At 42.0% G+C, this 23,856-nt stretch overlaps 1 long non-coding RNA gene across 1 annotated transcript; it reads left to right on the top strand.

Annotated features, from left to right (window-relative positions):
• Window positions 1–4,030: 4,030 nt before the first annotated feature.
• Window positions 4,031–23,656, top strand: LOC308169638. The gene is made up of 2 exons (XR_013937764.1): window positions 4,031–4,124; window positions 23,567–23,656. It is a non-coding gene; the product is annotated as an uncharacterized lncRNA (long non-coding RNA).
• The last annotated feature ends 200 nt before the right edge of the window (window positions 23,657–23,856 follow it).

Consider the following 23,856-nt stretch of genomic DNA (forward strand, 5'->3'; position numbering starts at 1 on the left):
AACGTAGAACGGAAAATCGCACGCGCGCTTTGCGCACGGAAAGCCACCGGCCCTGATTTGGCCTGAATTTTTTTTTCAGTCAGGAGATTTTTTTTTGCTTTAATCCCTGAAAAAAAGACTGTATCAAGCATATCAGGCAGCTGTCTTGCTTTAAGAATTGTACATAACTGAAATTCAATTCAAAGTTTGATTATGTCATTTCATTACAACACAAAAAAATAAAGGCATGGAATGATGGAATGGAGGAATGTATGATTAAATAATTTTGTTCATAGTAACGTTAGCTGACATTCTTGACATTTTGACACTTGACTGACTTAATTATTATTCTTACTTATTAACATTGACAAACATATTTACAATTAGCATTTTATAAAGTAGAACTGTAATGTGTACTTTCTCAGTCAGTGCTAAGTGCAGTCATCTTATGCAGCATCACTTTTCACATCAAAACAAAAGTAAAACTAATGTGTACTTTCTCATATTATTAACATTGACAAACATATTTACAAGTGTAGCATTTTATAAAGTAGAACTGTAATGTGTACTTGTGTCTCAGTCAGTGCAGTCATCTTATGCAGCATTACTTTTCACATCGAAACAGTCATGTTACTCACTCAAGTCAGTGTGATGGTTGTGACTGGATACTGTCTACAAGTGCTTTGTAGTTTGGCTCATAGCTACTGACTGCCAGTCTGAGACAGTCTGTGAGGTGTCTGTCAGTAAGGCGGCTCCTGTACTTTGATTTGATTATTTTCATCTGTGAAAATGACATTTCACAGAGATATGTGGATCCAAAGTAGGCACTCACTCTTAGTGCACATGCAGTGAGAAGAGGAAACTTCTCTCTGCTGACAAGTCCCCAAAAGTCACTGTCCCTTGACCTGGCTTTCAGCTCTGTCATTTTGTAAATCAACCATCTCCATGTCAACTCCACTTGGCAAAGTAAATACTTGCTGGAATTTGGCTGCTACCTGCTCTATATCAATGGGCACAAATGGGTTTGAGACAAATGCAGCAATATCTCCCATGACATCTAACTCACCAAAACGCAGATTGAACTCTGTTGCCAGTTTGTCCAGGGGAGCACAGTACTGCTCAGGGTGAAAAGCATCATTGTCTTCCAAGGCCTGTGCCATTTTCTCCAGGTTGGGAAAGTGTGTCAGCCTCCCATTCTTTAGGTGTGTGTGGTCCAAACACCGAGCTTGGCCTTGAACCCATTTACTGCGCTTATCATGTGGGGAAGGTGTCGGTCTTTTCCCTGCAGTTCGTAGTTGAGTGCGTTCAGTTTTGCGGTTATGTCTGTCAGGAACCCCAGGTCCAGTAGCCACGCATCGTCTGCCAGTTCCTTGTGCTCCTCGTTCCTTGTAAGTAAGTAGGCCTAAGTAAGTAAAGCTTTATTTATATAGCACCTTTCATACAAGAAATGCAGCTCAAAGTGCTTTACAACAGGAATAAGAACATAAAGTGAATAAAAACATATATAAAAACATATACATGCATAGAATGAATATAAAAGCAGGGGGAAACAGTAAAAAGAAAAGGTAAAGATCTGACTTTCCACACCAATTTAAGTCCTTTGCCTATGAAAATATTTACTACCACTTGCCTTGTCGACAGGAACGTCTTGATCTCGGGCAGCAAGTCGACAAATCGCTGCAGCACTTTGCCGCGACTCAACCACCGCACATCAGCATGGAGAAGCAGGTCTCCGTAAGCAGCATCGAGCTCGTCCAATAACGCTTTGAATAAGCGGTGCTGAAGCGCTTTCGCTCGAATCGAGTTGACTAGTTTCACCACCAGTGTCATTACATGGGAAAAGTCCAACACCTTACCAGCCAAGGCCTGCTGATGGATCACACAGTGATAATTGACGAAGGAGGGAAAATCAGGGTCATTACGACACAGTCCAATAAATCCATTGCGCGCACCGCGCATTGCTGGGGCCCCGTCAGTAGTAATCGCCACTAGTTTATGAATGGGTATGTCATTTTCACCGACATATTTTTTTAACTCATTGTAAATATCCACACCCCTCGTTTTCTCCTTTAAGTGCAAAAGAGTGAAGAAATCCACCTTTGTTGTAGAATCCTGGAAAACCATTTTGACAAATGTTTTTTTTGCGAGTCACGTAGCAGTACTTCTCTTATCTGATTGGTCACTTTCATGCAGCATTTGCGACACAACAGTTTGCTAGAGAGAGAGAGAGAGAGAGAGAGAGAGAGGCGCGTGCAAAACATAGGCTCTTTGTGTATTTATAAAAAAAATAATATATACATTTATTTTAAAAAAAAAATCAAAAAATCAAAAAAAATATCAATCAAAGATCTACAGAAAAAGTCTCAAAGATCTACCAGTCGATCGCGATCGACGGGTTGGTGACCACTAATGTAGGGTAATACGGCAATTCAAAGCACGAAGCGTAGGGTATTTTCCTTTTGGTCTCTTGAAAAGGAGGGGGCTACATATTAAAGAGCTGTAATTTCTACACCCTTCCTCCAATTTGGATATTAATACCCTCAAATTAAAGAGGGTATTTGAGTCTGCACTTAAGGCCATATTCATTCTATAACTACGTTTTGAAATCTGTATGTTTTACTAAACAGCTTAAATAACAACAATTCTGACAGAGTCCAATATATGGACCTAACTGTAGCTTGGCTACTGTTTTCCACTTCTGATGATTACAAATTAAATTTCTTCACTCTTGTTTTAATATTTTGATCATCTTCATTCGTAGGATTCCCTGCACTGTGAACTCCCCATCTGGGCAATGATGGAGGCTTCTGCTTATTCAGTGTCAGAGAGCCAGAGGACACACCTTGGGTCCCCTGATGCAGAGACAGAAGGACAGAACCACCGGAAGGACAATCTTATTAGGCTCCAGCCACCACCACTACCACCACCTCCCACCCACAGTAGGAATCATCACTCTCCCAACATTAAAGAAGAGTACGACACACCGTGGGATATGTTTTTACGGCACTACATCAAAAACCAAAAGGCCAAAGATGAGATGCTCAGCACAAATGCCTCAGGGCAAGATGCACATGCTCTTAAAGAGAGGCATCGACTCTCTGAAGCACCGAATGACATGGATAGTGACAGTAATGACATGGATAGTGACAGTAATGACATGGATAGTGACAGTAACGCCAGTTCAGCGGTCAAGACTAGAGGTCAAGAGGTCGAAGAGCGCCATCGTGATGACGACATGCGCCAGTGCTACGTCCAGAAACTAAACATGGAGGATATTGTGAAAATACGGCAGCAAATTAGAAAAGGAGGACAACACCATTGTGGAACAACTGATCAGTAAGTCATACACATGCTGTGAATCCTGTCCACAAGTAGCCTATTGTGTTCAATAATTCACCATAGGGTGCCAGGTGTACAGTATGCTAATGGTGGTCATTGAATTGATATGATGAATTATACTGCCAGGTGCATAACTATAATCTTAGCCAAGTCATTGTATTAGCTCAGTATTTACACATTTCAGCAGCAGCTAAACAGTTGGTAATTAAAGGGCAGTCAAGCGTGCAAAGTCCACGCCCACACAGCCCTCTGTCTGACCAGGAAGTTGATCCTAACTAGAAGTTTATTGTAATTTTTTCTTGGACACAAAATACAATTGGAACCATTTAATGTCTACTTTCCAGACCCTTTAATTACAAAGAAATGCAATCAGTAATCCATAGATTATTGCATTTTTAGTCTAGATGGGCTTTAATTGAACTGGTTGGCTGTCAATTGACCCTGCACTGTTTGTGCCTCTACTGTTTCTAGATGCAGGTCCTCTTCAGCTCATGTAACCATGTATGAACCAGAGTCCACAGAGTCCCCCGGATCTGGCTGTGGTTCTCCAGCCCTGAAAATCACACAGTGGGGTCCAGAGATGGTGGCAGTGAAGCTGGAGGAAGAAGATGTAGAGGAGAATGGTGTGATGGTGAAAGAAGAAGTGGAGGAGAAGAGAGTGATGGTGAAAGAAGAGGAAGGAGGTGCAGCTGTAATGCAGAAGGGTGTGATGGTGAAAGAAGAAGATGGAGGAGAAGAAATGAGGGAGGAGGGAGTGATGGTGAAACAAGTGGTCGAAGTAGAAGTGGAGATTGAAGACACGGATGGTAAGTCTTTGTTGTATAGTGGTGAGGGTCATTGCACTGCTGTAAAATCAATGCTGCCAGTGGCAAGGAAAGTTTATTTGTATGGCACATTTCATACAACGGGCAATTCAAAGTGCTTTACATACATTATTTTAAAATACAGCAAGAGGAGCATAGCAAGAAAATAAAAACTACTGAATAAAAGCAAATATAAGTGGTAAATTGATAAAACAATTTAATAAGACAATAGTTCATGGATAAAAGACATTGATAGAAGTGTTTAATCATAACTGCTGCAACATGAAGGTTTTTAGCTTAGATTTAAATATTTTTAGGGTTTGCGCCTGTTTGATTTCTTCAGGGAGTTTGTTCCAGGAGCATGCAGCAGCTGACCTTAGGGCAGGGCTCGACAGTGCGACTGTTTTGGTCGCATTTGCGAGTGAATATATTTCTGTGCGACTTGGAAATACATTCAATCGCACCAGTGCGACTACTGCTGAACTACTGTCATGTGCAGTCAAACTTCTGTGTATAAGCGATGAGGGAATGAAAACAGTGAACAGAAACGCGTGTCGCAGAAATGCTTCACGCGAGTCCTATATGCGCTTAAAATGCGCATAATGGGTATATGGGATACAGCTCTCATAGTTCGTAGCGCTGTGTTTTGTTAGCTGCTAACAGCGTTTGCTTCCGGTTTCATTACAAAGAGGTTAACCCTATGTGCCTGACGTCTAACATTCAAATGACTCTAACTTAATCTTTTTTCGGATTTCAATGTATGACACATCATTTGAAAGCTTATGATCCGTACTTCCAATCCACAACACGTCACATTTGAAAGTGTTTATGTAATTTTTTTACATTTGAAAGTGTTTTTTGTTTATATATATTTATAATATACAATTTACCAGTCATATTATGGAATGTGTCTAAATGTTAAAGTTCCATAAGTATAAGCAAAATAAAGTAACAGTTTGTAAATAAATAGTAGCATTTAAAAAAATAAAAAACACGAACCGTGAACCGTGACCCAAAAACCGAGGTTCATACCGAACCGTGGGCCAACTGAAATTAATATTCTTACTTCCCCTTTACATCGTGTGAGTCTCCATTTTTATTACGGCCAAGAGCCGGTTATGATCATTCTGATATGTTATGATTATGATAATTTGTTGTCGTTGTTGACGAAAATTGCACAATTTTCATTGTGCTACTGAAATTCTTGGTGTGCTACTACATTTTTCAACATGGTAGCTAGGGCTGCAACTAACGATTATTTTTTCGAACAACAAAAGCGGGAAAAAAAGATTTCTTTTGCAAATTTTATTTTATTGTTTCTAAATCAGCCAGGCCTATACATATACATGTGCAAAATGAATAAGTATTAATAAAAAATAATAAATAATATAAATAAAAAAGGCTTTGCCACATCAAATAGGTATAAAAACAGGCCATGGACTATGGCGGTAGATTGTTTCAATAAAGTAGTTGAACTCTAGCTCAATACATGCATTGTTTTAGGTAATAACTTTGCTTAATGTAAAGGTCAGTAACCCAAAGTGCAACATAGGCTACAGACAAGACACTAATGTTTTTATATAACAGATATGCTCCAAAACAATGCAATGTGTCCTCTCACTCCATACAATAGGCTAGGCTACAGTCAGTGCCTCACTCTAACTCACGGGTAGTTTGGTAGGCTACCACTAGCTAGCCTTTAGCTTATCACCTCTGCTCTACCACTGACGTTAGCCAGCTAGCTAAATACACTTGTCATGCAATATTGAATTCATGAATGCGAGCAAACACTCACTGGCTATCGCATTACATTACAGTCATTTAGCTGACGCTTCGCCAGAACTCACACTAACGCATTTGCATGGAGAGCAGGAGACCATGGCAGGGCTGAGCCCAGCAGTACCGTATTTTCCGCACTATAAGGCGCACTTAAAAGTCCAAAAAAAAAAAAAAAAACGACAGTGCGCCTTATAATCCGGTGCGCCTTATATATGGATCAAAATGTAAAAATTCCATGACCAATATTTTTTTTTTAATAATAATAAAATGTTTCAGTACGACTGGTAAACTACAAAGCCGCACCGCTTGCAGCATTACGGTAATCAGTAAACGACGGCCGCCATCTTGGAATCTCCGCGAATGCTATGCTATTGTTATGCTATCATGTGCTCTGAATGGATGCCGTACTCACCCAACTGTTCAATTCGGACACTCACACCGCTTGCAGCATTACGGTAATCAGTAAACACCGGTGTTGTGCTTACTCACAGTCCCACACCACAAGACCCCAAGTAAAGAAGACTAAACAGAGTTTCCGAGGGAACAAAGTGAGATTCTTGGTGCTTTCAACTTGAAGTTTTAAAGTACCCACTCGATATAATAAACAACAGTTTAACGATCACTAAACACTTATCATTTGTGTATTGGATTCATTATTCTCGTTTGCCGGAGGCTACCGGTAAGGGAGGGTTGATTTGTAAACATACTTTCGTTTTAGCTCGTGTTCAAAAGCAAGAACTGTGTGTTCATCTAGTTATGTGTAGTTATGTGTTTTTAGCATGTCGATGTTCTCCCAGTATGTTGTCATGTTATTAAAATACAGTTTAGACCTTCGTAGCGATGTGTTTTGTTAGCTGTTAGCCGCTAGCAGCGTTTGTTGTGGTTTGGTCAGATTCACTTTTCTCCCATTCAGTGTTTGAGATGAACCAACATTCAAATACGCCTGTCGTGTTCAATCTTTCTCTGATTTGAATGTATGACACATCATTTGAAAGCTTACAATCTGTAGTTTAAGCATGTGTAAAAACTGAAAAAGTACGTTGCACATTTCACCAGGAGCTGTCACATATTGGTTGTTGGTTATAATTGTATAGCCTATTGGTTGTTTTCTGGTGTTGTTTTGCTCTGTTTGTAGTCTACTTGATGTATTTTTATCAGCTGTTAAATCACCACAGCGGTTAATCCACTAATAGAGATAATAGCATATTGAAAATGCTTGTAGCTAACTACTCTATATCTCGTGGTTGCAGCTATTGCGAATTGCTATTCACGCGAGTCAGCTGTGAATCACCGCAGGTCCTTGACGCTTGTTGCAAAAATGGATGACGAACGGCTGATACTTGAGGTGGAAAAATATATATTTTTGACAGTGGAGCAGGTAGAACGTTGATGGTGACAACGCTCAGGTGGAGCTTGGACAACGGGAAGTTGACACAACACCGATGGAGAGGTGACGCAACGCAGTAGGTGGAGCTTGGGCGTAACGCAACCCCAGTCAAACGTTTGACTGCAGTATCTATTCTATGCGCCTTATAATCCGGTGCGCCTTATAATCCGGTGCGCCTTGTGTATGAAAAAAATTCTAAAATAGGCCATTCATTGAAGGTGCGCCTTATAATCCGGTGCGCCTTATAGTGCGGAAAATACGGTACTTATATAATAAAACAATAGGAAGTTAGCTGTAACCCTCCTCTATAGAAACATAGTTAGTGCTCTGGTTCTCAGCACAGCTACGCAGACTACAGCTGGACGAGCAGCGTAGTGACAGTCAGCTACCGGCAGCAGCGAGCTAACCCTGCTAGCTAACTCACTAGCATGTCCTGACAGCAGACAGCAGACAGCTTCACTCTCAAGGCTTTTGAGTAGCATGATTTAAATGTAGCCGCCGCGCCGGTGTAGGTACCGGATTTTTCCACTTTTCCGGTTCCGGTCATAGGTTCTGCCCTTTCTGGCCATAGGTAGCGCTATGATTCGCTATGATTCGCGATGCCTACACCGGCCGCAAGACAGCGTGGCGTGCGTCAACAGGAAGTAGGTTTGTTATGGAAATAATAATAAAATAATAATTAAATAATGACGAATCGATAATGGCATTCGTCGCCAACGAATTTCATTATCGATTTTTATCGATTTCATCGATTCGTTGTTGCAGCCCTAATGGTAGCACAGTGCTACCTGGGGAAAAGGTAAGCGTCAAGCCCTGCCTTAGGGGCCTTAGGGAATATAGGGTGGGAGGACATCTGATATGAATATAGGGTGGGAGGAGGTCTGATATGAATATAGGGAGGAGATCTGATATGAATATAGGGAGGGAGGAGATCTGATATGAATATAGGGTGGGAGGAGATCTGATATGAATATAGGGAGGGAGGAGATCTGATATGAATATAGGGTGGGAGGAGATCTGATATGAATATAGGGAGGGAGGAGATCTGATATGAATATAGGGTGGGAGGAGATCTGATATGAATACAGGGTGGGAGGAGATCTGATATGAATATAGGGTGGGAGGACATCTGATATGAATATAGGGTGGGAGGAGATCTGATGAATATAGGGTGGGAGGACATCTGATATGCATATAGGGTGAGGAGATCTGATATGAATATAGGGAGGGAGGAGATCTGATATGAATATAGGGAGGGAGGAGATCTGATATGAATATAGGGTGGGAGGAGATCTGATATGAATATAGGGAGGGAGGAGGTCTGATATGAATATAGGGAGGAGATCTGATATGAATATAGGGAGGGAGGAGATCTGATATGAATATAGGGTGAGGAGATCTGATATGAATATAGGGAGGGAGGAGATCTGATATGAATATAGGGAGGAGATCTGATATGAATATAGGGTGGGAGGAGATCTGATATGAATACAGGGTGGGAGGAGATCTGATATGAATATAGGGTGGGAGGACATCTGATATGAATATAGGGTGGGAGGAGATCTGATGAATATAGGGTGGGAGGACATCTGATATGCATATAGGGTGAGGAGATCTGATATGAATATAGGGAGGGAGGAGATCTGATATGAATATAGGGAGGGAGGAGATCTGATATGAATATAGGGTGGGAGGAGATCTGATATGAATATAGGGAGGGAGGAGGTCTGATATGAATATAGGGAGGAGATCTGATATGAATATAGGGAGGGAGGAGATCTGATATGAATATAGGGTGGGAGGAGATCTGATATGAATATAGGGAGGGAGGAGATCTGATATGAATATAGGGTGGGAGGAGATCTGAAATGTATTTTGGTCCCAGACCATTTTCTGTGAGAGACTGGTAGCCAGTGTAGGGATCTCAGGATTGGTGTAATGTGTTCAAACGTATTCATTTTTGTTAGGACCCTAGCAGTTGCGTTTTGGATGAGCTGCAGCTTACGAACAGCCCCTTTAGATAGACTTGTTAGTAGACCATTACAATAATCAAGTCTACTCGAAACAAATGCATGGATGAGTTTCTTTTTTTTCAAGGTCTTATTTGGACATGAAACCTCTCATTCTTGTTATGTTTTTCAGGTGATAGTAGGCTGATTTAGTTATCGAGTTCATGTGGCTGTTGAGTCTAGAATTACTGTATTTTCCGCACTATAAGGCGCACCGGATTATAAGGCGCACCTTCAATGAATGGCCTATTTTAGAACTGTTTTCATATATAGGGCGCACCGGATTATAAGGCGCATAGAATAGAAGATACTGCAGTCAAACGTTTGACTGGGGTTGCGTTACGCCCAAGCTCCACCTACTGCGTTGCGTCACCTCGCCATCGGCGTTGCGTCAACTTCCCGTTGTCCATGCTCCACCTGAGCGTTGCGTCACCGTCAACGTTCTACCTGCTCCACTGTCATTGTCAAAATATATATTTTTCCACCTCAAGTATCAGCCGTTCGTCATCCATTTTTGCAACAAGCGTCAAGGACCTGTGGTGATTCACAGCTGACTCGCGTGAATAGCAATTCGCAATAGCTGCGACCACGAGCTATAGAGTAGTTGGCTACAAGCATTTTCAATCTGGTATTATCTCTATTAGTGGATTAACCTCTGTGGTGATTTAACAGCTGATAAAAATACATCAAGTAGACTACAAACAGAGCAAAACAAGAAAACAACACCAGAAAACAACCAATAGGCTATACAATTATAACCAACAACCAATATGTGACAGCTCCTGGTGAAATGTGCAACGTCATTTTTCAGTTTTTACATGTGCTTAAACTACAGATTGTAATCTTTCAAATGATGTGTCATACATTGAAATCGGAGAAAGATTGAACACAACAGGCGTATTTGAATGTTGGTGCACCTCAAACACTGAATGGGAGAAAAGTGACTAAACACAGCCACAGCTACGAACGCCGCTAACAGCTAGCGGCTAACAAAACACATCGCTACGAAGGTCCAAACTGTATTTTAATAACATCACAACATACTGGGAGAACATCGACATGCTAAAAACACATAACTACACATAACAAGATGAACACACAGTTCTTGCTTTTGAACACGAGCTAAAACGAAAGTATGTTTACAAGTCAACCCTCCCTTATCGGTAGTCTATGGCAAACAAGAATAATGAATGAATGAATGAATGGTCTTTATTGTCATTGATATAGTACAGGTACCATACAACGAAATTTGGGAAAAAAATAATGAATCCAATACACAAATTATAAGTGTTTAGTGATCGTTAAACTGTTGTTTATTATATCGAGTGGGTACTTTAAAACTTCAAGTTGAAAGCACCAAGAAGGACCGCCTCGAAATTCATCGATGTTCATGTCCCGTGCTAGCGCTGTTGCCTTCATTCGAATAGTGACTGTAGAGACGCTTCTACTTGCTGCTCTCTGTTCAACAACCCACTGTTCGAGTTTGTCCTCTAACTGTGGCCATCTCACTTTGTTCCCTCGGAAACTCTGTTTAGTCTTCTTTACTTGGCGCAGGTCATCTTCTTGCTTCCTCCACTTCCGTACCTTCTTTTTTTTGTAATCAATTATTTATTGCAAAACAGTACACATGAAAAACTCACATTATTACACCAAACAAAATAAGTGTCTGTCCTGATTTTCTTTTTCTTCCCTTATCTTACACCCCCCCCCCCACACTATAAACACATGAGTAACCCCCCCCCCCCCCCCCCATGGCGATAACATCCCTTCCACCCCCTCCCATAGTTCTTCATTACACTATATTTGGTAAATCATACAATCATAATAATACAACAATTACAGGTTAACTTCACATACAACACAGCCTACAAACACAGTCACTCCATCAACTCTTTTATCTTATGTATTGCAGAGGTCCATGTTTGAATTGTCCTTTCTTTAGCTCCATGTATTCTGGCTATAGATTGTTCCATGTATAGTATGTCCAGGAAAGACAGCAGCCATTGTTTACGCGTAAGAGTATGTGGAGGATTCCATCGTAATGCTAACATCTTTTTGGCTGCGGTAAGACCAGCGAATAAAACACGAAACATGGAAGCTGACAGATCCAATGATGAAGTATCATTCAAGATCAATAATCTCGGACAACAAGGTATATGGATCCCCAATAGATTAGATAAAGTGGAAGATATTAGTTTCCAAAATGCCGCCACCCCAGGACATTCCCAGTACATGTGTAAAAAGGAGCCCACATGACCGAGTGAACACAGATCACAAATTGAGGAGGGTATGATTTTCATGAGGTGGCGTCTTCTCGGAGTGAGGTATAACCTGTGTAAGAAGTTAAAGTGAATAAGCTTATGATTAGGATTTTTAGATGTGATATCCAGATTGTCCCAAACAGTCATCCAATCAATATCCCCATCAGAAAAATCAAGGTCTCTCTCCCATACCTGGTGAACAGCAAGAGGTTTACAGGAAGCTTCTAGTAAATGAGTGTATAATTTAGAGACTAAACCCCTTGTCTGTACTCCCACATCTAACATCGTGTGAAGCTCATGGGTATATAGAGATTGTCCCCAGGGAACACCATATGCACGCATGGAAGATCTAAGTTGCAGGTAAAGTAAAAATGAGAACCCTGGTAAATTGTAGGTCATACGCAGATCATTAAACATTCTAAGACCCTCATCATTAGAAATGTCAGAAAGAACATGTATACCTTTATCACTCCATTGGGGATATGAAAAGGGAACTTTTCCGGTTAGAAGAGCGAAATTGTGGAAGATAGGAGTATGGGTGTGCCACTTTAACTGAGAGTGAGTAGCCTTCTCGACAGCCAGCCATACTGATAAAAGAGAGGACATTATAGGGCCCAGCTTAGATTTGGATTGTTTAGTAGATAGACCTGAGTACACTAAGTCCTGTAAGCGGTGAGGGGAAGCCAAATTTTCCTCTATCGCTCGCCATGAAACCGATGCATTACAATCTAACCAGGTTGATAAAGGGCGCAGCACATACGCCCAAAAATACATTTTAAAATTGGGGACAGCTAGACCTCCATCCTGTCTGCTGCGCTGTAGAGTGGATAGTTTTAAGCGAGGGCGCTTGCCTTTCCAAATACATTTTGATATAAGACTATGGATCTTGTCCCAGTAACCCTTGGGAGGTGAGATTGGCAACATATTGGAATAAAAATGTATCCTGGGAAGAACATCCATTTTGACAATGGAAACACGTGCTTGTAGGGAGTGTGGATGAAGTGACCATCTATTCATGTCTGCCTCCACTCTGCTTAAGATGCCTTGGAAGTTTTTGGTTACAACTGAATACAGAGAGGGAAAGATATCTACCCCGAGGTATTTAAAAGACTTAACGACTGGAATGTGAGATGGTAGGGTAGATGGATCAAGAGAAGTACTGAGAGACATTAATGAAGACTTGGACCAATTGATCTTGTAGCCTGACAGAGTGCCAAACTCTTCAAAAGTGTCCAACACTCTGGGAATGGATGCTGGAGCCTTATTCATATATAACAGAATATCGTCTGCGAATAATGAAATGTGGTGTGATGTATTACAAAACTTGATAGAGGAGATAAGAGGGTGTTGCCGAATCTTTTGAGCTAATGGCTCGAGTGAGAGACAGAATAGGATTGGCGAGAGCGGACATCCCTGCCTTGAGCCCCTTGACATTTTAAAAGAAGTTGAAATTATATTTCCTGTAGTGACCATAGCTGAGGGGTTTGAATACAAAACTTTGATCAATTTAGTGAAGTCTGAACCTAAGCCAAATTTGTCTAGTACCAGCCACAGATAGTCCCATTCCAGCCTGTCAAAAGCTTTTTCAGCGTCTAATGATAGGACTGCACATGGAGACTTAATATCCTGAGAGAAGTGGAGTACATGGAGCAATCTACGAATATTGTCCGCAGCTTAGCGAGTTTTTATGAAGCCTGTTTGGTCATGATGAACGAGTTTGGTCATATGCACGTCAAGTCTAGAGGCCAGCACCTTGGCATAAATCTTTACATCAGCATTCAATATTGATAATGCTCTGTAGCTGCTACAGAGGGTGGGGTCCTTGTTAGGTTTTAGAAGGAGAGATAGAATGGCAGAGTTGGCGTCCCTATTGAAACACCCTTTCTCAACAGAAGTAGTAATCATGTCTAACATGAATTGGCCTAACACATCCCAGAAGGTAAGGTAGAATTCAGGAGGGATGCCATCCCAACCCGGCGATTTACCCTTCTTCATCTTTTGAATAGCGTTTATCAGTTCCTCCAGAGATATTGGAGTCTGCAGCTGGTCAGATTCGTCCTTATTCAGGGAGGGGAGATCTAGGCTCTGCAAAAAAGTTTTACAATTGTCCCTGTCTAGAATGACCTCGGAAGAATATAGCTTACAATAGAAGTTACGGAATTCAGAGTTAATTGCTTTTACTTCCGTACCATTGATTCATTAATGTTGAATTCTCTCGCTGCTTCTCTATTCCCATATTCTACTGCGTGACTGACAGCATTGAACTCTGCGTCGTAAGCGTGTCTCTAGAAAGGTGCCACAGTACCGGTTACAACGGTAGCCGTAATGCTGCAAGCGGTGCAGCTTTGTAGTTTACCAGTCGTACTGAAACATTTTATTATTATTAAATAGTTTTTATTGGTTTTTCATACTGAAACATTTTGACAGAGCGCCTTGAGCGCTGTGTACAACCAGTATGGATCAACCAATTAACCAATTGATCCATATATAAGGCGCTCCGGATTATAAGGCGCACTGTCGTTTTTTTGAGAAAATTAAAGGCTTTTAAGTGCGCCTTATAGTGCGGAAAATACGGTACACTAAGATTTCTGACCTGTTTTTTAGTTTAGAGAGAGAATCAAGTTTTGCACTGACTTTCGATCTTTTGTCAGGTGCACCGAATACAATTATCTCTGTTTTGTCCTAATGAAGCGATGTAAACACTGCTATTTGAGACAAACAAAACATGCATATTCCTACACTAGTAGCAATAGCAGTGTTTCCATCTCATGGCGCTGTGGTAGATACCATGTTTACATCTCATGGCTCTATGGTAGATACCATGTTTACATCTCATGGCTCTATGGTAGATACCATGTCTACATCTCATGGCTCTATGGTAGATACCATGTTTACATCTCATGGCTCTATGGTAGATACCATGTCTACATCTCATGGCTCTATGGTAGATACCATGTTTGCATCTCATGGCTCTATGGTAGATACCATGTTTACATCTCATGGCTCTATCACCATGTTTACATCTCATGACTCTATGGTAGATCACATGTCTACATCTCATGGCTCTATGGTAGATACCATGTTTGCATCTCATGGCTCTATGGTAGATACCATGTTGACATCTCCTAGCTCTATGGTAGACAGTGTCTCCCCTAGGTTTGCTGCCTTGGGGGGGTGGCATGGACCGTGGCATGGACCCCCCCCCCCCCCAGGGGTAAGACCCTGCGACATACCAGCGTCATGTCCAGGGGGTGTACTAACTTGTACATTAAGTCGCGTCACGCTACGGAAACAGACCGTTAGGCTCGAGAACCCTCGGTTCTCAAGGCTACTTACTTATGTGGTCTTGACTACCTGTCAACTTTCTCACCTGGTTCTTGCTCGCTCTCTCTCTCTGGTGCACCATCCTGCTCTCTCTCCTTTTCTCCCTCTCTATCCTCCTCTCTCCCTCTTTTACTGTCAACCAAAAGGCAAACATAACAACCAGAGTATTTATAATCTAATAAGAGGTATAAATTGATCCATATCAATTTATAACATAATTATAATTGAATATTGGATTGCTGTGGGCAATGCAGTCAGATAATGTCATTTTGACTTTACTCTCTTACCTGAAAAGAAATCGTACGTCCAACTATAAAAAAACAGACATTTCCAATGCTTCAATCCACTGTCCATGTACTGTAAATATGCCAATATGGTATTACCATGAAGCCCAATTCTAGCAGAATAAGAAAGATAGTATATCTACTTTAATTTGAACCAACTTGCTCTGTTAGAACACTCAGCAATTATATTTGCTAACGTTTCAACTTGCTTACTTTCCATCTGCAGACATCTCACCCTGCAAAAACTCTCTCGCGTCGCGCGCACACTCGCGCACAATCTTGTGTGGAGATAGGTTTGGCTATGCGAGACTACTGCCGGACTAACGTTACCAACGAGCCCATGGGCTTGCCACTCGCCAGATTCGTGTTGGTTGCATTTTTTAAAAAGCTGATATTTTAGCCTACTTGTCAGATGTTTGGTGTCTACGTCCGTAATAATTCCTCTTTCTTGGGGGGGCGGGGGGTTCCGTAATGGTAGGGGAAACACTGGTAGATACCATGTTTACATCTCATGGCTCTATGGTAGATCACATGTCTACATCTTATGGTTCTATGGTAGATCCCATGTTTACATCTCATGGCTCTATGGTAGATACCATGTTTACATCTCATGGCTCTATGGTAGATACCATGTTTACATCTCATGACTCTATGGTAGATACCATGTTTACATCTCATGGCTCTATGGTAGATACCATGCTGAAAGTGCGAAAGGAGAAAGGCTATTAAGAGACGTCAAAACGTAAAGTTGAAGTGAAACAGCGATGGGATCTAACGCTGGCAGGCAGTGATTCTCAGGTTTTGATGTGAGTACAAACATTTCATTGGTTGCTGTTTTCCGAGAGTCTGAGCCTGCACAGCCCTCAGCCTCAGCACTGGGTCACCCCAGGGCTGCGTGCTAAGCCCCATCCTCTACAACCTCTACACCCACGACTTCACCCCCATCCATCCCAGCAACTACATCGTAAAGTTTGCAGACGACACCACCGTGGTGGGATGTATCTCGGGGGGGGACGAGGCGGCGTACAGGGATGAGGTAGAGCAATTGAGCAAGCTGTGCAAGGTTAACAACCTGCTGCTAAACAAGTCAAAGACCCAGGAATTCATCGTAGACTTCAGGAGGAAAAAGTCAGAGATCCTGCCCCTGCTCATCGACGGAGAGAGCGTGGAGATAGTCTCAAACCTCCGATTCCTGGGACACAACATGCGGGATGACCTGGCCTGGAAGGACAACACTAAAGGCACCATCAAGAGGGCACAACAGCGGCTATACACCCTGAGATGCCTCAAGAAACAACACAGCAAGCAGGAGATGCTGGTGGCCTTCTACCACGGCGCAGTGGAGAGTATCCTCACCTTCGGCATCTCCAACTGGTACCACAGCTGCACGGCAGCGGAGAGAAGCGATCTACAGAGAGTCGTGAGAACAGCACAGAGGATCACCGGCGCCACCCTCCCCTCTCTGGAGGAGCTGTACAAAACACGCTGTCTCAGGAGGGCCTCCAAGATCTCCAAGGACCCGACCCACCCTGGGCACGTACACTTTGTCAAGCTGCCCTCGAACAGGAGGTACAGGACCCCGGCCGCTAAGACAAACAGACTGAAGGACAGCTTCTACCACAGGGCCGTCAAGGCCCTGAACACAGAAAAGGCCTAAGTTCTGGGCCCAGGACAGTCCGGGCGGATTGTATGGCAGCTAGTGCTGAGGCACAAACATGTACATTTTCAAGCCTGCAAACTGTGACACTTTAAAATAATGTGAAAAAATACTTTCTTGTGAAATATGACAACCCTAGTTGACTATCTGTGCAGTATAGTACAGTGGATTGTGTACATAGCCTCTATTGATGTAAACCAGCTCCTTACCTTCTTGTGATTTTATGCATCTATGCTTTTTCCAAAATGTGTTTCTTTTTCCTTTCCTAAACACCAGGGGAGCCTCCCCTCCTAAATTTCGTTGTTTGGTACCTGTACTGTAACAATGACAAATAAAGTCTATCTATCTATCTATCTATCTATCTATAATAGTCCAAAATGCGCGCATCGCTCTAATGCAAGCGTCGGTATTAGCATCATTTTTATGTTCTGCAATATTGTTATGTTAGCCTCATTTAAGTATTCAGAGGGTTTAGAGAACGAATGGCACATAGAGAGTTTTTATAAATGGAACCGTGTACTCCATCACCTCATCAACGCAATCTAGACATTATAATGTTCCAGACCTTTGCTTGAGGACATTTTCTCTAACTGGACCTTGTTGAATTTTTGCTGAATACCCCTGCTATAGTCGTTCGGTGACAGGGCTATGTATGTCATCTGCATAGTTGTGGTAGGCAATTTTGTTCTTTTTTATGATGTGTCCCAATGGAAGCATCTAGAGATTGAATAGGAGGGGGGATTGACCCTTTGGGAACCCCACATGTCATTTTAATTTTGTCGGACACAAAGTTGCCAATGGAGACATAATACCTACTGTCCTGTAGGTAGGATCTAAACCAGTCTAGTAGTACTAAAACTAGGGATGCTCCGATTTATCGGCCACCGATTTAAATCGGCCGATTTCACTCCAAATGACTCGATCGGTGATCGGCAAAAATGGCCGATCGCAAAAGCCGATCTTTTAAGTTATTTTATTGTGGGAAAACGTTATTTCTATGTTGCGATAACTTCTCAACAGGATTTTACAGGGTTTGTTAAAACTATCGTAATTCTTGAACTATATGTGCAATCGAAAAAAAATCCAACAGTTTCTGAAAGCAGATTCGTTGCACTCTCTAACCATTTAGGGTTATTACCAGGGGTGCACATAACTTTTTGGGGCCAGTGCTCAGAGGAGCACCTAGGGATGCTGCTTGGTGCTCCCCGAGCTCGCGAGTCACGACCCGTCCCACAGGATGGATGAAAAAGGGATACATGGATAACTTATATTAGCAAAACGACATTTGTTCATAAATAAAGATGAACGAACAAATTATTGTGTGCAAAACAAAAGCAAAATCAAATGACTGCTCTTTAAGCATGAAAGTCTGTCAGACTCCTTTAAACACAATGAAATCAACTGACATCTCTTTAAGCACTAACTGAATGTCTGTTCTTTAAACACACTGAAATAAACGGACATCTCTTTAAGCACTGCTCTGTTCTGTAAACACTGAAATCAACTTTTCAACAAAAAGTTACAGCCTAAGCATTTATTTATGCTACAAGCGTAATCATCATCATCACTGCTGTATTGACTGCTGTAAGTTATCACTGTCCTCAATTTCAACCATGGTAGAGGATGTTGTAGGCTATCACTTTAAATAGCTCATTATTTTGATTGTGCAACAAAGTCTTTTTTTTCTAATAGAATTCCCAACCATATCCTGGGTCAGGGGTCGAGGTGCGATAATGAAAAACAGCTGTAAAACAAACGTCTGAAAGCTTCAGAGAAAAGAAACGTGAAGTGGTGTTGTTTTTCCTTTTAGCGACGAGTCGTTCGGGACTGAATTTTCACGTGGCGGCGAGATAACCGTGCGATACGCGATACGCGGAATGAAAGTACGAGTTACGATACTTTCCGAATGTTTTCGTGAGGGGAGTCGCCGTGGTCGTCGTCGGTCGACTGTTGTGATGCATTACTCGTCGGGCCTTCGGCTGAGGGGACGGCAGATAGTTACTTAGTGGGGCTTGCAGTGATGCAGCAGTCAGCAGTTGGATTTTGAGGAAGTAAATTCCTCTCCCAGCGCTTCCAGCTGTTGGTGCGCAAGAGCGCGTTCATGCCGCTGATCTGCCGCGCAGAATGCATTTTGGCGACGCATGCGCACTGGCGCACCAGTTATGTGCACCCCTGGTTATTACGGTAGTTCACCCCAAAAAAATAATGCATTGACTTCAAAGCGTCATAGGAGCTGGAGAGTGATTTCAAGAGAAGCGGTATTTTTTTTTATCATACAGACCCAAACACAAACACGTCCCAAAACAAAAGTATTTACAAAAGCCTTACCAAACAGTAGTCTATGGCAAACGAGAATGGTGAATCCAATCCATAAAGTATGTAGTGATCGTTAAACTGTTGTTTATTATATTGAGTGGGTACTTTACAACAAAAAAACAACGAGTCGGTGAGTGGTGTAGTTCTAGGCTGCGTTCGTAAATTCGCTCTGGAAATCTGACCAGCAGTCATGGAATGCCTCTTGTCCAATCAAATTACTTGGTCCCTTTATGACGTTGAGCCCAGTGTGCCCTCCGGCGCTCTCAGAGCGATATTACGAACGCAGCCCTAGACTGTCTCGCGTCCCCCTTTACCTCGCTTCTACCATGCTGCTACGCTGCTTCTATAACATCAGGATCAGACACAGGGCGAGACTTTCAAAATAAACTTTTTTAATGGCTTCTGTGTGCTTTAGACTTGCGTAGAATCGATTTTATTTTTATTTAAAAAGTCAGACCGGAAAATGTATTATTGTCGCCAGTCCCACTGTGTGGGAATACGACGCGTGCGGATGAGAGACAACATCAAAACTTGCACTTATTGCTCGTGTGACATTGGTTAATGGACGAACATTCTAATAAAAATTAATTTACAACGTTAAGCTGCGCCCAAAACCCTGATATGTTGCCATGTGAAATGATAAGACAAGAGGCCACGATATGGTAATCGCCGTAGGAGGCGATTCGACTGTAGGCATGTGAAGTTAGAATTTCTTCAAACTTGCAGTGGTAGCAACGGTGTGTGTGTTTTAGTAAATATAGCGTGTGTGTGTAGCTGTACGTGTGTGTGTGTGTGTGTGTGTGTGTGTGGCCCTCCTGTGAGAGGTGTGTGTGTACCTGTGAGAGGTGTGTGTGTGTGTGTGTGTGTGTGTGTGTGTGTGTGTGTGCCATATCTCAGTATGTAGGCTATGCAGTGTAAGTAAGTGTGTGAGTTTATTCTGTTATTTATGCTATTATATCTAGTATTGTGTTGAGAAGCAATGGAAATGAATCAAGAATTGATAAAGTAGGCTAACTTACATGATCATTGTTCTATATGCAACAGAACAGATCACCCAGCATTGCTAATGAAAAGAATCAATGAATGCGAGTCTAATACCAATACTTGCTCAAGAGGTCTTAAAATCTATTAAAAGTGTTCTTATAAAGGTCTTAAATGTAACTTGTTGAAACCTGCAGGAACCCGCATAATTAATTTAGGAACAGGTTGCTTACATTAATTATGCGGGTGTTACGGTCAGGGCCATCGCTACTTACACACGCATCATTGTTAGACCACTGTTAATGATAGAGCTAACCATCTACGGACAAAAAAAAGTGCCACCTTTTTGGTCCATCGCCAGTTTGCACCCCTGCGTATGTAAACCATGAAGGCCACGTTTATGATGTCTTTTATACAGCCATATCGACTGACTTGGGTCTGTGTTTGCTTGGTGCCTAATGGATCAAGACTTTTGTCTAAAAAGCAAAATATATGTAGGCTATTATCCAGTCAGTAGGCCTACAGTTATGTATTTTTAAAAAGATCGGTATCGGTATCGGTAGATCTTGAGGAAAAAAATCGGTGATCGGTATCGGCCCCAAAAATCCAGATCGGAGCATCCCTAACTAAAACTGAGATTTTTTCTGGAGTCAGTGTTCACACAAATGTCATTAAGGACCTTCATTTGGGTTTGAGTGGTTTGGGGAGTTGGGGGCAGGGAGTGAGGGTGGGGGGAGAGAACAGGGGGCTGCACCGTCGCTTTAGTGGCTCAACAAGTTGGCTAACGATCTGTCTTGCCCTGGCGACTGAAGATCGCAGTTCAGCCGGCTGTGATGAGTTTGGAGGGCCCTTTACTGTAGGCTGTCGAGGCTGACGAGACGCGGTTGAAACGCCTCCTAGGATTACGGTTAGGGATGCACGATATTATCGGCACCGATATTTATCGGCCCGATATTGAGGAATTAATGTTTATCGGTATCGGTATTTATTATAAAATTAGCCAATATTTAAACCGATAATATGAAGCCGGAAATATTTCTGCTTCCGGTTTCCGGTTTCCGCACTCTGCTTCCGGGTTCCGCGCTCAGGCACGCAGTTTGTATAGACGAGACGCGAGCGAAACATGCCTTCCCCAGTGTGGACATTCTTCACAATTTCTAAGACAGATGTTGCGTTTGCAATTTGCAATACATGTTCAACAAAAGTTCGGAGAGGAGGGCAAAGGGCAAAGAGTTACAACACAACGAATCTAATAAGTCACCTGAAGAATCACCATTGCAAGCACGCTGTATGGAAGGAATATCAAGCACTCGTTGTAGCAGAACACGTTAGCCCAGCCACGGGAAAAAAATCCGCGGTGCCTATTGAAAACGCATTTGAAAACAGCAGGAAGTTCACTCAAGACAGCTCAAAGGCTCAAGCCATCAATGAAAAAATAATGGAGTTGATGGCCCTCGACGACCAGCCTTTGTCTGTAGTAGAAGATAAAGGATTTCGCCAGCTAATTTCACATTTAGAGCCCCGGTATGTACTCCCAAGTCGCCGCTATTTTGCAGACGTGTGCCTGCCGGCTCTGTATGATACAGTCGCCACACACATCCATAGTCTGATCGATACTAGCGTAAGCCAGATAAGTTTTACCACGGACATATGGACTTCTGACGTTAGTCCAGTCAGTATGCTTAGTTTAACGGCCCAGTGGCTGGATGAGGACTTCAATATGAAGAAGACACTGCTTCATGCGCAGGAGTTCTCCGGTTCGCATACTGCGACAGCCATCCGCTGCGCTTTTGAAACCATGTTTGGACAGTGGAATATACCTAAGGAGCGGGTGCACGTTGTGCTGAGGGTTGTGCTGAGGAATTGTATTCAGTTTGTATATTAGGGAACACCAATGGAAAACGTGTCTATTATTTAGGTGAGAATGTGAATGTAGGCTATACAAGTTGTTTACAAGGAAAACATTCACTTTTAGTTTTTCCATGTCAGTGCAATTTATTTTGAATTCTTATGCAAAACGTTTGATGGGCTTTATCACAACCTACCTCATCCTCATGCACTAAAAGTAGCATAGCCCAGCCCTTTTCAGTTGCTTTATTAAGCATACTAGTGTAGCCTACTATGTGCCTTGTATCATTCTGTTTATCTGCAGACTAAGCAGCCATTTGGCACTAGTTTCTGTACAAGTTCTATACAACTTTTGGTTCTTTAAAAGTCTTTATTTTTGTATTGACTGATGCACAAGGTGCACTTTATTTTTGTATTGACTGATGCACAAGGTGCACTTTATTTTTGACACTTTTTTGATCTAATTACTCTTAGGTGAGCCTTTTTTGTTTTCATAAAAGGAGGCCAGATCTTGGCTAAAAAAAGCATTGTGCACTGTATAACAGATTCTGTTTGTTAGAGGAAATAATAAATGAACATTTGAAGACTCAGAAGTGTTCTCTTTGTTGTGTTAACAATAGTGATGTAAGTTAGATTTGGTGAGATCACTATGGAATATTAAATCATCAATCTTTGCTCACTACATAGCCTTTCTTACCTTCAGGTGTGCATGAACTACAGGTTATCAACTGTGAAATGATATCTGAATGGTCTTTATTGTCATTGATATAGTACAGGTACCAAACAACGAAATTTGGGAGGGGGAGCTCCCCTGGTGCTAGGAAAGAAAAAATAAAATAATAATAATAATATCGGTATCGGTATCGGCCACGAGAAGCGGGTAAATATCGGTATCGGTATCGGTTGGGAAAAATGCATATCGTGCATCCCTAATTACGGTGCTAGTTGTCCGTCTTCCATTCCATTTCAAAGCCTTCTAAATCATCCGAATCAGTTATAACATTGTCATAATAATAATAGTAATAACTTTTATTTGTATAGCGCTTTTCCTGCAAACGTTGCAGCTCATCATCAATATCACTCCCTTCAGAATTAACTTCAGAAACTCCTCCGCTGTTGCCAAGATATCGTGAAAAAAATAATAATCTGCACGTGTGTAGATACTCCCACGTGTATATGTTGATGCATTCCATTGGCCAAGAGACCAGAAGAATGTGGAAAAAAAATACACATACTACAAAATGACGTATCCGCTTTCCCGGCTTGAAAGGTAGAACAACGCAACAGTGCCCCCGGTTTACATGGGTAAACCATTGTGTTACTCCCCCAATCCACTTGGTCATACAATTTGACCCTTTGACCCTTTTATTATGTTGGGACAAACTCACACGTATATGACGTACAGGCATGTTTATATTATGTTATGTTATTACACCTTTTCTTTAACGATATATTTGAGAAACCAGAGAGACACCATCATGTTTTGCAGTATAAACTATAGTTCTATCTATTTAAAATAATATTCTTCTTTTTGACAACTTTGCTCAATGTTTTGCACAAAATGTGTTTGTAACCCTGTATATGTTCATATTCTTACAGATGAGCAGAGCTCCAACCCAGGTTCAGACAGCGAGCCCAGCTCCACCACACCAGGAAACCATAAACAACACAGACACTCAGGAGAGAAAACACACCACTGCTCCAAGTGTGGCAAGAGTTTCAAGCATGCAGGAAACCTTAAGAAACACCAGAGAATACACACAGGAGAGAAGCCATTCTGCTGCTCCCAGTGTGGGAAGAATTTCAGTCAGGCAGGATCCCTAAAGGCACACCAGAGAATACACACAGGAGAGAAGCCATTCTGCTGCTCCCAGTGTGGGCAGAGTTTC

Source organism: Nansenia antarctica (assembly GCF_963989245.1).
Source record: "Nansenia antarctica genome assembly, chromosome: 13".
Lineage (NCBI taxonomy): Eukaryota > Metazoa > Chordata > Actinopteri > Argentiniformes > Microstomatidae > Nansenia > Nansenia antarctica.